The sequence below is a fragment of the Pinus tabuliformis genome, chromosome X, assembly GCF_031772625.1.
Source record: "Pinus tabuliformis cultivar Carrire ecotype Pingquan chromosome X, CPIR1, whole genome shotgun sequence".
Lineage (NCBI taxonomy): Eukaryota > Viridiplantae > Streptophyta > Pinopsida > Pinales > Pinaceae > Pinus > Pinus tabuliformis.
The window spans coordinates 1317596789-1317610500 of NC_142308.1; positions in this window are offsets into that span (position 1 = coordinate 1317596789).

The window sequence follows — 13712 nt, forward strand, 5'->3', positions numbered from 1 at the left end:
ACCAATTTGTACCGAAAATCATGTTATACGATCCCAATGCAAATACATTCAATTGTTCTATTGTAGGCACAAAATTTAACTCAAATGAACAAGCTCTTACTCAATGGTGAAATATCTTCTTTGTACCTATAGACAAGTGTACCAACCAAAATTCTGCATGCACTTATTTTCTCTAACCACACTTATCCACGAGGTCAAGATTAATATAACTATAATTAGATCCGAGACCAATCGAAATAGAAACAACTTGATCATAAATCTTACCATTCATCTCAATGATATATGCCTAATGATTTTCATGCCTGTTGTCCACAATTGCTTAAATCCGAGGAATGCTATGACCAAAATCCCCAACTATATGCACCTCCTAAGAACTATAGATATGGGCACTAGCACCCTGATACTCCAGACAATCCCTCTGACGATGATCCTTACAAAGTTTCCAAGGCTGCAATGGTGCTCTACCATCGCCTCTAGTATGCTACTCTTCACGTCCCTTCTCAACTGGATTGAACTTCTTGTAAGGGAATACATTTTCTTGCTTATTGGAATCTTGACTTCTTCCTCACTTTGGTGGCCATTTTCCTTTAAATTTCCCATTTCCTTTCAAGTCACACTTAGTCTCAACTTTGTGGTTTGACTAGCCATAATAATTTCTTAGCATTCGAGTGGCCTCCAATGATTTAGGCTCATTGAACTCAATTCAGTCTCTCTATGTTGCTGGAAGTCCACTGATGAATGTTTGAACCTTAGACTTCTCCTCCTTCAGGTAAGACATATATCTAAACATCTCAAATAACCTGCTAGTATACTCCTCATCTATCATGGGACCCATATGCAACTACTAAAACTCCTTAGATTTGTCATCATTGTACCTTTCTGATAAAGAATTGTTCTTAAAGAGCCTCTAGAACTCAATCCAGGTTATCTCAACTTCCCGAATATGTTTAACATTTTTCACATCCTTCGACTAGATATTCGCTTTCCCATTAAGACTGAAAATGCCTATCTTATCTTTCATGTTCTCTAAATAATCATGCAATTTGAAGAAATTCCTCATACCAAGCAACCATGCCTTTGCATCCTGTGATTTCTTCATCTCCCCATAGAATATAGTGGCTTTTCTCTCTTAAACTTATCTGAAAAAGATCATCTATTACTCATCCTGTAAGGATTATAATGAAGACGATCATAATGCATGTCCGAACCAGAACTAGAATAGTATCTGTGTCTATCAACCCTCCTATCTCGAGTATCTAAGGACTTGCCATCTTCGATCGTGTCCTCTCCATCGAACCTGTACTCACCATGAGACCTTCTTCCATATTCTTTGTTAGTTCTATCCTCCTTCTCATGGCTGATCTAAGGTGGACCTTGTCGCTACAATTCTAATAAACTCTGAAGTATAGCTACATTTACCTCTACTTGTTTCCTCTGTGGCTCTATGATTATGTCATTCTTTGTCTTCCAACTCCTTATTTTTGCCTTTAAACTTCTTAGTGTGTCTTCCAAATTAGAAGAGTTCCCAACACCACGCTACTCATTTGACCCATAAGAAGAGTCTCGAGAATTGTAGTCTACCATCTTGCTACTCATCTTTGATATTCTTCCTGCAAGGTATTTCATGCCCGCTAAACCAAATCATAGTGAATCAACATACCTTAGCATAATTCGGGGAGGATACCTCATCTACAAAATCGAAAAATCATCATAGTACATCTGTAACATAATCATGAGAGGATATATAAATATAAAACATAAGCATAAAACCATCATTCTAACTAAAGTCCAGTCATCAATCCATGACCATATTATCTACACATACCATGACAACAACAACCATATCAATGCACACTTGACCACATGTGAATACAGACGTGCATAAACAACATATAACCAATCATACCCTCATGAAAACACACTTCAAAACAAAAACATTCTCTTTCACATGGCAACACCACTACAACCATGATTGACACCATGCAAATATAACAAGCACATGGCCTTACAACATAAGAAACACATATGAAACTGACATGAATGCATGACCGACATGCACCAATGATCCATTCCGATTGGTGAAACATACTCTGATAGCACTATGTGATATTAGATATGACCCAAAGAGAGTGCAACCCACTCTAATACCACTCTGTAACACCCTCCTTCCACATCTACCCAAGTAACCGACCTACTAGGGTAAACATGTGATGAGAAGTTACTATGATATGATTCAACCTCGTAAGTGACCTTAAGGAAGTTGAATTGACGTAAACACACCATAGTAGGCCTCTTTCACCTGCTACTCGACTCCGAGAATGCATCCCATTCATTCCCCTGACCAACCCCTAGGTCTTACTGATCCTTAGATGACTAAACACCTCGTCACTCCCTTGATATGGACAACGATGCGTCTAAGAACCTTCAGATGCATGCAAAATGTGGGTACACATGCGTCTAGGGACTTTTCTCCTCATACTTGTTCCTTTGACTATAATATTTGTGCAAATTTTCAAGCCCATAATCCATGTCACTGGCCAGAAATTGTTGTAACCTTGAGAATCCATAAATTACATGATGACAAGACTTACAAATAAAAGACTAACTCCAGGACTAGGCTTGACCATCCCCAACTAGGACTGACATTTTTTCAAACACTTGGCATCAGTGCCATCTAGAGGGAATTAATACAAGACAAATAATAAATGAATGACAAATCATATGACACTTTAGAAGAAGGATCGCCACCCTCTTCCTTTAACTATTTTGACATCAATTAGGACTTGCATCTATTATCCTTTCAGTTACAAGTAAATACATGAAATAACCAATAACATGACCACTCATATAACCATGCTTATAACCATCATTAAACCATGTAAATAAAAATCATATAACATCCATTAAAGACACATAATAACAAGTACCAAAGAAAGATAACTTAACTTTTATTAAGCATGGGGAAATCTTACCAAGTTTGGACTTCCATGTACCACCTAACATTAGACATGGCAATTTATTTTTTTCTTTCAACGAGTCACCCCCATGCCATCTTTCAGGAATGAATGTCGGATCTCATGGATAAACCAATCCAAAAACAACCGAGGGAATCAAGAGGTTAAACCACCTTTACCCTCACCAAATCGTTATCTTACAAAAACTGACACTGAGATCACAAAACTAAACTGAGCTTGAAATTCCTCCAGACTCCATCACTATCCTTGAGGAATTTTCCGTCTCCTTGCCTCTCATACTTTACTGCAATCCACAATGCATCACCAGGCCCTAAACTGAGATATTAGTCTCTCGGTCTTTACTTCAATCCACATCGGATCACCAGGCCCTAAACTGAGACTAGACCCTCAGGCTTTACTATGTATCACATCAAAACTGGTCAAGGGATTCCCAGGCCTTTGAAAATTTTCCTGAGACCACCTTCGCCCCGGTTTTCAAAACCATCCAATACTTCCAAAGATCAAAAATGAGAAAACAATCCCATCACACCATGGCTATCTAGAAAATGGAAAGGCAAGGCTGAAAACCATTGTCATAATGTACAAAACCATGCCACAAACAACAAGAGAACCACATATAAACATGCAAATACATGCATGTCAAAACTAGCCAGGAAATCACGCATGCAATGTGTTACCTCCATGTATTCCTATTGAGGATGCCTGATCCTTCTCTTCCTTTCTTAATCTTTTCTTTCCTTCCTTTCCTTGTCCTTCCTTTGCTTTATTTTCTCTTCCTTGTTCCAAAGCAAGAGTGCTTTAAGAGAACTCTAAGTGTCCACGAGTGAGCGAGAGAATAATGAGAGAGCTCCAAAATTGAATTGATCAAAATCCCTGAACTGATCCTGAGAAGACTTTTTATTAATGAGACCTCTATTTTCTTCATTTCCCATTGTTTTCCTTAAATTTCCTACTCACTTGCGACATGTGACCTTTCACCTTCATTTTTTCCTAATTTCCTTTATTTTCATAAATAAATTGCCAAAAATTCCATTTTTCTTTACAAAGACTTTTCCATTGCCATTGCCAATTTCCTTTAGCCATAAACACATCCACTGATGCCCACTAGGATAAATTTTCCCAACACTCAGCTTGGAATAAGTGTCCCTTGACCATGGTCTTATTTTTCCTTTACTAACTTTTATTACATGAACTTTTAGCCAAGGGCTGTTAAAATTCCCTCTGAATACTACCTATTAGCTTCTTGGAAAATAGGTGCTCTTCTATTGAGCTAACACCCTTCAAAGAATTAGAGCTTAAACTTTATAAATTCTAAATTCAAAAACTTTAATTAAATTATAAAACTTTAATTTAAATTTTAAGTTTAAATATAATAGGTCTGAAGTTTAAATTTTAAACTTTATAAGAAAGGATTAATTTTATATGAACAAATTGAGGGTGTGAGCTAATTGTGAGATATATGTTGTTTGAAGCTAATTTTAATTTTACTTTTGATTAAATTTGTAAGAAAACTTCGAAATGGAAAGAAATTATTTTCAAATCAATATGTAGACTAATTCTAGTTTTGACTTTAGATATATATGAATATATTTTTATTTTTATTTCTCAAACTTCATTGTAGAAATTTTGTTAGGGTCCCACCCTAACCCCCTTATTTATGTAGTAAGATTGAGTGCTAGTTATAGTTAAGTAAAGAGTCAATAAAGCCCATATTAATAATTGTAAGCGGTTAACCCGCACTTAGTGACGGGACCACAATTAATTGCAAATGGGCCATGGTATTAGATAGATGGTATTAATAAGAACCATGGTATTGATCCATGGTATTGCATGTATGAATCATATATAAAGGATAGGGACTCCCTGGGAGGAGCATCGAGTCTTATTTTGTAATCGAGCTCTGCTGTATTGGAGGTTGCCCCCTCGAAGAGGCAAGTGAACATTGCTTTCTGAATAATAAAATACTTGCTGTTGTTTCTCACTATTCTATGTTCTGGGTATATTTCTTCACATATTCTATATTCTGGTATCGCCTTGCAGGTTAAGAGCATAACAAACCTGACAATGATGAAAATATTGAGATCACAATTCCAACTCACTACTTACATAGTACCTTCAATATAGATGCTCAACTACCAATAACTAACAAAAGACATAATCCATTTCTTCAATTACTAGGCAAAATTATTATGCCAAAGAAAGTCAACAATGTTAATTTCTATGTATAACATAGTTTTCGTCTTCTACAACATACATGTCCCATATCAGAAAATTCAGTAAGGCTTAAACAATATTTTCAAAAAATCTTCTAAACCAACCAAACTGCAAAATGCAGGAAAACTTGTTTGTCTTCCATTTAGTCCATATCAAAGAATCAAACATACCCATTTCCTCTTGTCTTCTTCTCTGTTCTTCTATTTGGCCCATAATATGCTCTTTTGGTAGGACATATGCAAATTGATTTTGAAGAAATTGTCATCTAAAAGCTCGAATCTTTCTCATGTAATAAGTCATTTGTTCCATTCTACCCTATTAAGCATCAAAATATCATGCTTGTGCTAATTGTATTTTCCATAGATTGACATAGATTTCTAGAAAATAAGGAAGGATTTTTTTTTTAGAGAACGCACTTCATTTGCATCATTCTTTTTGTTTCTTGCCATCTTCATGTTTATCAAATCCTCTAATTTACCTGTATCCATTTGAGTTTCTTCACATTCCTTCGACCCATTTACACTAACAAATTGAATTGATTCTTCCCCTTTCTTCTTAGTGCAAGGAACACATTGCATTTCACGGTCATTATAGACATCATCTGAATTCCTAGAGGGTCTCATGGTTATCAAAAGGAACATTGTGTTAATGTTTCTTAACAATGTTTATTAATTTTTCATATTCAAAAATATCATGATACACTATTATGGGATGTTGTGCAAATCAATGTTTTTCACCGATTAGAGGAAATTTGATTTTAAATGGTTACCATTGAATTTCCATGTCATAATGTGTAAGCAAATCAAAATTCTTTAAATTTTAAAAGAGATACGGGTGTGACTAGGCACCTAAATGACTTGGCAATTGTTTTGATAATATAGTTTACTTACCTTAATCGTTAATGGAGCCCAAGTGACCAAAAACTACATAAATATTGAAAATAAATTTAATATTTTAATCTATAAAAGTTATAATACGAAGAATATTTTTCATGGGTAAGTGTTTTTTTAATAAGCTTAAATCATGGGTAGTCTATGCACAAATATTTAGCAACAAAGTACTAAAAATTAGTAATATTTTTAAATTTTTAAATAATATGACATTTAAAAAAACTTCCATTTCCAATTACTAGAATTTTACATTTTATTTTATTCTGATATGTTTTTCTTTCAAGTTTTAGAATTTTATATTTTTAAAATTATTTGTTTTTTAAAATTTAAGTAATATTTTTAAAAATATCCATATCTTCATTTTCAAAATGGAATGAACAACTTGTTTAATTTTCAAACTATGCACAAATATTTAGAAACAAAGTACCAAAAATTAGTAATATTTTTAAATTTTTAAATATTACGTTTTCTCACATTTAAAAAAGCTTCCATTTACAATTAGTATCATTTTACATTTTATTTTAATTTGTTATTTTTTCTTTTAGGTTTTAGAAATTTATTTTTTATATTTTTTTTTGTTTTTTGAACTTTAACTAAATATATTTTTAAAAATATCCATATTTTCATTTAAAAAAAATGGAATTAATAGGTTGTTTATTTTTCAAAATTGTTTCCTTTTCATATTTTTATTTGTTTTAGAAATTTATATTTCTTAAATATATTTTTTTTGTTTTAAAACAATTAAATAATATATTATTAGAAATATTCCTCTTTTCATTATAAAAATGAAAGGAATAGCTTATTTATTTTCCATTCTTATGAATGGTCGAGTAAGGGTTGGAAATCAAAGGTCACACTAATCTAGAAATCAATGGTCAAGTCAATTATTTTAAATAATCTAGAAATCACAAGTCAAGTGAATTATTTCAGATAATCACTTCATCGAGTAGGGATGGAAATCATAGGTCGCTCTCATCACTACCTGGAAATCACAACTCGCTCTCATCACTACTCAATGCCCAAGTAGGGATGCAAATCATAGCTCAGGATAATCACCAAGTAATGGCTGAATAGTGCTAGAAATCACATGTCACGCCAATAATTTCATAGTTTTTCACATCAATTATTTCAGATAATCACTACGCAATGGCCGAATAGGGATGGAAATCATAGGTCTTGCCAATAATTATAAAGTTCTACACGAAGCACCACTTATTCCAAAATTATGCAGGGAGGTTTTGCTATGGTTTATGCTATTGGAGAGAGGATTGTTTGATGATTACCTCGAGATTATATCAAGGTACTCCAAGGTTTAATTCCTTTCCCCTTCAAATACCGAATTAGATATTTTACCACATTGAAGCCATGGACACAACATCCAAATTAAGTGTGGAGCCAGTTGATCAAGAAAACCCACATTTTTGGTAACAATTTGAGTTAAATTTGAAGACATTTTGTCGAATGTGATGCCAATTGATCATTTGAATAATAGGTTTTGGAAGAGAAGAGTGCTCATCCCCTAGAGTAAGTTGCAAAGCTTCAATGTAATATGGGTAAGGATTCACCAGTTGGCAATTGAACCCAGTATCACTCAACATGTTACAAATTGAATCCTTTTACACTTCTGTGGAGTGATTGTGAATTCAATTTTCTTCTTGTCAAGGTAATAATTATTCTCCAATGTAATCTTTACAATTAGCATGCTCTCATGACCATCATATTTGATGAGGTCTACATTGAAATATGCCCCTTGGAGAGAACATGTTACCCTTTTGTTCATAGGCTTGGAATCATATGAAGGCTCCATTGTAACTTCGTAATCATGGATAAACATTGGTTTTCTTTTAAAAAAACATTGAAAAGTGGTTCATTATAATCACCAGTGGCCTCTCTTGGAGAGAACACTTGACTTTTTGTTAATAGTCTTTAAATCATATACAGGCTCACATTTCACTTCATTGTGATGGATAAACCTATATTTCCGTAAAAAAATTACTGAAAATGGTTCATTTTGATCACCAGTGACCTCTCTAGATTCTCTTCCATTGTTCATATTTCATTTTGTTTCTATCTCCTCTCATCGTATTTTGATAGATTTTAGAACATATACTTGCCATTTTAGAGTCCCATATATGTGTTTGTGAAAACAACTTGCAATTAAATTTTGTGTCAATCCTTCTAGATCTTGTTTGAGCTACTCTTTCTCACCATGAGTGAAAAAGAGATTGTAGTGCATTTTGAGTATCTTCTTCATTTTGTAAAATACTTATGTTATTGATAAACCTTCTTGAAGGGCATTTTCCAAAAGACATGTTGCAGAAATAAAAACATAGGTACTTTGATCTAGTAATGGAATATTGTCAACACATTCATATTTCATGCATAAGGGTGTCAAACAATGCCTTATCATATTCCACTAATGATACAATACATTTCCTTCAAAGGCTATATGCCACCACATATTTTTTCCTTTAAGAAGTTTCTCAATGTTGAATGCACTATTTATGTTACAAGTTTCCTAAAATAGCTATTTGTTGACACTCATAAATATCCTTATGTTTAAGTGTTAAAGGCTGAGAGGTACACTGAATGTAGGGCCACTATTTGTAAACCCAAGGGCTTCGTTCATTGCTTCTCACATACCTCAAACTATTACTCAACAAGAAATGCATGCATCATCACCCAAAATTAACAAAATATCTCATACAAATACTCATTCATTGTTGCTCACATACCCAGAATTGTTACTCCACAAGACATGGATGCATCCACACCCAAAGTAAACAAAATATCTCATACAATCATGGCCAAATATAGGTTATATAAGGTTGATTTCCAGGCCTATTACATGTTAAAAATTTTCATTTAGGGCTCTTATAAAGGGCCTAATTCATTGTTGACTTTAACCCTTGTCAACATCGCAAGCATGGCACAAAGGATCTACAAGAAATATTGTGTGTTCATCACGAGTACACAAGGATAAAACTTAGGGCTTCATCATTTGTCATGGGTTCCAAACATAATCTCTCCAAATTTGTCATATTTTCAACTTGAATTATTAGCTAGGGCTTCCAAATAGCCCTTCCTTTCAACAACACTTCAATGCTTCAGATATTAATGTTAAGCCTTTGTTATATCAACATTGGAAGGGTCAATTTGGATGGAAAAATATATTTGCAATGATCCACATAAAATCAGTCCCAATCATTTATTTGAATATGATATTGTTTACTTCCATGCGTTGGAAAAGGTTTTTGTAGGTTACCTTAATCCTTGCAAGGGATTTGAGTCAAAACCTGATTTTGGAATAGGTTTGTTGTAATTCCTACTTGAAATGCCTTATTTCCCAAAAATTTCTCCCAAAGGATCACCACTAAGGGCCATCACAATCAATGAGAAACACTGTTACAAGATTGTGGGTTTTTTGTTGCAATCTCATCCCTAGAATGCCACTTATGATATTGGGTAATGGTGAAATGGATCCACTTAATCAATCTCTTCTATCATGTACCCGAGAAAAAAGAATACTCTATGGAAAAAACTTCAAGAGCTAGTGCTCAGGTGGGTTGACGTCTATGATATATGTAAAATTTCTGAAAATATTATGAAACAATTCATGTTTTTTTAGAAAGTGGATGGAATGGGAGTTTCACATGCTCCAAATTTCTTCCAATTTAACTCAAATTTTCACCAACAATGTGGATTTTGCTAATCTAAAAATGCTCAAACTGTTTTTGAGGCTGAGAGGTACACTGAATTTAGGGCCACTATGTTTACACCCAAGGGCTTTGTTCATTGCTGCTAACATACCCAAAATTGTTACTCAACAAGACATGCATGCATCGTCACCCAAAATTAGAAAACTATATCATACAAGCATGGCCAAATATAGGTATATAAGGATGATTTGTAGGCCTATTACATGTTAAAATTTTTCATTTATGGCTCTTATAAAGGGTTTAATTCATTGCTCCCTTTAACCCTTGTCAACACTGCAAGTATGAAAGAAAGGCTCTGCAAGAAAAATTGTGTGTTCATCACGAGTACACAAGGATGAAACTTAGGGCTTGATCATTGGTGATGGGTGCGAAACATAAAATCTCCAGACTTGTCATATATTCAATATACATTATTCGCTAGGGCTTCAAAATGTCCCTTACTTTCAACAACACTTCAATGCTTCATATGTCAATGTTAAGCCTTTTTTATATGAACATATGAAGGGTGAATTTCAATGGAAAAATATATCTACAATGATCCACATAAAACCACTCCCAATCATTTATTTGAATATGACATGGTTTACTTCCATGCATTGGGAAAGGTTGTTGTAGGTTACTTGAATCCTTGTACGGGACTTAAGTGCACACTTCACTCTGGACTATGTTTGTTGTAATGCCTTCTTGAAATGCCCTATTTCCTCAAAATTACTCCCATAATATGACCATTGAAGGCCATCACAGTCAATGAGAAACACTATTATAGAATCGTCGATTGTTTGTTGCAATTTCAGCCTTATAATCCCACCCATGAGACTTGGTAATGGTGCAATGGATCCACATAATCAATCTCTTCTACCATGTACCTAAAAGGAAATTGGCTAGTATGTGTAAACAACATCAAGAGCTACTGTTTAGGTGGGTTGACCTCTATGAAAGATGTAAAATTTATGGAAATATTTTGAAACAAGGCACGTTTGGTTAGAAAGTGGATGTAATGTGAGTTTCACATGCTCCAAATGTCTTCAAATTGAACTCAAATTGTCACCGACAATGTGGATTTTGCTAATCTGAAAATGCTAAGACTATTTTTGAGGGTCTTATCTTTGTGGCTTAATAGTGACACCAACTTTAGTCAATGATGATCTTCATAGTCAAAAGGATATGAGAGTCTAAACACCAAAATGGTAGCTTGTTTGTTGTAATAGTTCACCAATGTTTCTAGGCTTAGAATGAAGGAAATTCCAATTTGTTATTTCCTTTGATCATGGATTTCCATAAATTTGAAAATTTTGGTCTTCATTCATGTGATTAATTGGGACTGCCAAATTCAAGAAAGGCTCCAAAAACATATTTTCCCAAATCACTTCAAGGATCTTCTCTTAGCAATAGAAAGCTATGGACTTAGACTTCTATATAGACTTATACATGTCTTTGTATTAAATTTCTTGTCAATTACTCTTCTCATACAATATGACTACTCAATAGTATGCTTGGACATGCTCCAAGTAAATTTGTTAACAATCACACTTAATCTAAGAAGCCTAAGTGTTGGGTATTTAGTCCATTTTTTGTATGTTTCATTGGTGATCATGGTTCAAGTTTTTATATATGTATCTCATGCAAACTTAAGTTTACTAATATTTGCATAGTTAAGAAATGAATGGATAATTTTAGTTTTACATAATGGGTAAAAATTTGTAGACAAGTTGGATCAATTAAATATAAATATGATCATTTTCTCAATTTTGATAGTTGATACAAAATATTTAGTAGGTTTACATACCTTTGTATCTTTATTGTAGTGACATGGGTACTCATCGATCTTCAGGTAAGTTGGAAACTATTATAGTTGAGAATACAAAGGATGAAATGGGTAAATGGATCCATTTCATGTTTCCATTGGATCTTGGGTTACTATGTATCCATCAAGGAATCAAATTTGTCGAGAAAGAAGAAGACTAGATGATTTAAAATCCCATTGGAAAGGTGTAGTAAAGGCATTTAAGAGGAGTCAAAGGGGTGAAAAAGTGGAGAAGGTGCTCATAGATCATGTGTATGAATGCAAGGACATCCTCAAAGAATTAGTTTCCCAACAAAATAATTTTCCTCAAATTGGACTAAATTGTAAGGGCTTGTCATTTTATAATTCTTGAAGACCATTACTAATTTTGTATTCAACTATTAAGATATGAATTCCCTAGATTAAATGGATGCTTAATTTCTGGTTTATAATTTTTATTTGCAGGTTTGTGCATTTCTAACTTTGAATAATGTGAGCCTGTGGAATGTATCAATAGTATTCTAATAGTTTTCCCTTCACAAATAGGGGAGATACTCTATGAGGGAAAGGATTCCACATCATTGAGAGAAGAAGGGGTTTGGTTTTACAAGTATAATTACTTTCTTCCAAGTAGTAAAAGGGTTGGACATATTGAAGAAGCCAAGTTACCCACGATTCATGAAATTGTCTTATCAAATTCTAATCCAACTTTAATTGATTACATACATTCAAAATTAGTCCTTAATATTCAATTTGGTATGCGGGAGAAGGCTGGTGCATGTGATCATTTTGGTATGCACCTAGCATTTCTAGTTTTTTTTAAATTTTTCAAGGAAGAGGACTCAATTACAATGACTAAGAAGATGTATGTTTGCACAAATCCCTCAAACATGAAATTATATATCTTATTTTACTCTGGATGGGATACAAGATTATATTTTGTGAATGGAGAGCAATTAATATGCCTATTAAGTCTAGAGACACTTCGTTTTAGGTAATGTTTTGCAATTTTCATTTCTCTTTTTCGTTGTTTTAATAATCATTTAACATCACTTGCTAACAATTTCTTCGATTATAACTTGTAGATGCTCAATAAAAAGGAAAAATCTTTATGTTTCTTTTATATTTTGACGATTTAGGAAAATAAGGGATAATGGAAATTGGATTTGGATGCCAATAGAGAAAGACAATAATGATGACACCCATTATCCTCTAATATCCATTGATGTTTTTAAGGATGGTGTACATTTCAAAACATTGTCCATGGAAGAAAATTGGACTTTGTTTGAATTTAGAAGACACATTGAATTTGAACAAGAATTGAGCCCCGATGATGACTTCTATTTTATTTAAAATGAAAAAAGGGTGAGAAAATTTTATAGTTTATTTGTGTGTGTTCATTTTATAAAAATATCCTCTTACTAACATAATAATGATTTCATCTTGGCAGATTGGTAAAAGGCGAGAGAAGAGCATCATGTGCAAAAATTGTGTTCATCCTCATAAATTAGAAATTTGGGGAATCTAACAGAAAGTCATCAATATGTATATCATTGTTCTCAATGATATTGTAAAATTACCATTTGTGGTCATGGATTTTCTAATGAGATTACTTATGGTTGGGATTATCTAGTTGTTAAGAATGTTGGCTTACAAATGAATTCTTATTATTTCAAAATGAAAAACTCTTGACAAGTTGTAAAAATTACCTAAGAGAATACTTATGTAAATCCTGGGACTTACAATGTTATCATAAATAGTATTCTCATGTAGTTTCAAATTTATCTTGGTGCTGAATATCTCTTATTATATCAATGCATAAATATTACTTCAAATTTCATGCTATTCCTCTAGTACTTTCTATTTATGCTACAACACAACCTTTATTTTACAGAAACCACAATACTTGCAAACCAATCATTGTGAACAACATTAGTTTAATTCAAGAATAAATGGAGAAATATCAACAATTGAAAACTTTGGAATCCTTGAATTACAATTTAATTCCTAGTGCCCAACCACATCTCCATAGTACTAAATGGTGTATTGACTACAATAACCAAAACATGTCTGGAATGTTTGTATGAGTGATAAGTTCCAGCTCTATGAATCGTAGTTTGTTGTAAATTGA